This window comes from Agrilus planipennis, unplaced genomic scaffold (genome assembly GCF_000699045.2).
Source record: "Agrilus planipennis isolate EAB-ADULT unplaced genomic scaffold, Apla_2.0 scaffold283, whole genome shotgun sequence".
Lineage (NCBI taxonomy): Eukaryota > Metazoa > Arthropoda > Insecta > Coleoptera > Buprestidae > Agrilus > Agrilus planipennis.
In genome coordinates this window covers 151,289-153,471 of record NW_020438960.1, presented here as the reverse complement: position 1 = coordinate 153,471, position 2,183 = coordinate 151,289, and positions in this window count along the sequence as shown.

The following is a 2,183-nucleotide window of genomic DNA, read 5'->3' as shown; positions in this document are numbered from 1 at the left end:
CCAAAAGAAAACTATCGTTAAACTACATTAAAACATTAACCCCCCCATCCCCTCAAATGAAAAAGACAATGGCATAGTCGGTCGATCATTACCACAAGTAAGAAAATGTAAATTCCACCGCTGTGTACAAATCGAAACCCAAGGGCGAGGGGAACTTTTACCCATCACAATCTAAACTACCCTGGATAGTATTCATTTTTCGATGAAAATGTTACGTCTGTGAAGTAGGAGAGTAGTATTTTTACCAAAATTTCAAAAACTTTTGAATTTTTTTGGAGGAAAATTATCGTAGGATAATGTGTTAAAAAATGTATACTATCGATTACTAATCATAAGATTAAAACTTTGGTTTTTGATATAATTACTTTGGATAATTTGGGACCTAGCTGGATAGTATACAAACTATCCAAATGTATGATTAATTTGAAGAATATGTTTGGGATCATTAGACGGTAGAAGTAAACAACACTCACTTCTCTTACTGTAACCTTATAATTCTAAACGTATCCACTAAATCAGACATTTGAACAGTTTGTACACTATTATGCTTGGCTAGTTTACAGATTAGCCAAAATAAACATATTAAACATGACACATATAACTACAGCCAGGCGGCTTTACTCTTATGCTTAGCAATCGATAATATTTTCATCGTACAAGGAATAAAGAAATAATAAATATTTGGTAGGGTAGGTTAGGCTGCGATGGGTAAAAGTTCCCCCTCCTCGTCCTGGGGTTTCGATTTGTACAGAGCGGTCGAATTTACGTTTTGACTTGATGATCTTTTTCTACTCGTCGTAATGATCGACTAAATATGCCAGTGACCTCTTCATTTGGGCAGGGGGGGTCAATCTTTTAGTCTAGATTAGCAACAGCTTTTAATTCGATTTTAAAGCCGTAATGTCTAGGGTCTGAACTCTAATAATGTGGGCATAATTGATATGGAATTTTTATCACTAATGACTATTCTATATTTGGTAAATCTGCGACGCGGTCAAAATTGATGGCAGCGTAAACTGTGACAAGTTTGTTTATATATTATCTGACTCGTCGTCGTCTCTATCATCGTGAAATGTGATTGGTTTTTCGTCGAACGAAAATAACCGAAAGGACTCTCGTCCTTACAATACCGTACTACGCATATCTGTGATCCGAACCTGAACCAGTTTTCAGTGTACCGTCGCGACGCTATCATCATCCCAGTCATACCCTGCGCTTAATTAAAGACGCCGTTTTTCCGACACACATCATACCACGCGTTTTCTCTCTCGTATTTTTTAAATCGAATTTTACAATAATAATAAACAGTATCTGTATACCTTAACAATAATTTTAAGTACATCGAACGTAATGAAATGCACTTATTTCCATTTTACAAGCTCGCTCTCACTGAAACAATAATAAAAATCTCCTTTTTGAAAATTCGCATTTGATCTGTCTGTAAATAAATAAATAATAATAAATTGCCGCCGCGATAATTCTTATTTTTCATAAGAATATAATAAATGTCACATCAATGAATTATTTTTCACCGTAATTTTTATGTTAATGGTGTTATAATAATATAATACTGAAATAATAAGGTGAGTTTTTACCGTTTGAATAAAGCAGTAGATGTTAAATGTAGGGAAATAATCCATACTTGCAAAATACACATTAAAAGTTAAGTATTTACTAAATTAGCATATAATTACAAACACAACTGTTTATAGCTTCATTTCCTAAATTTTCATCAAGTATGATAATTATAATAAAATCGATGTAAGTAGTTTTTTTATTGAATGCTGTAAATCGAACTGTTATTTGTTAGCAGCACAAAAACGTAACTGTTACTGCAACATGTACGAATTTCGAAAAACATTAATTATGTACGATAAAATTAATAAGCAAAAATGTAAACGATAATTGAATGTGGAATCGCGCTACTTTTTAAGGAGAAAAGTTTCTATTTTATCAAAAACCAACGTTTTGTCTTTAATTCTTAGACTTTTTTGAGAAAAGTTTTTATGTTAAAAAATATTGGTTTCCAAATGATGTGGATTAGGTATCGGTTGTATTATGATATAATACGCTAGATAAGTGTAACTTTACAATATAAATAAATTAAAATCACAAACTTAAATCGTTAAATCGCTGTATGTGATAATTTTGTAACGAAGTTTATTCAAAAATTAAATTCCCTT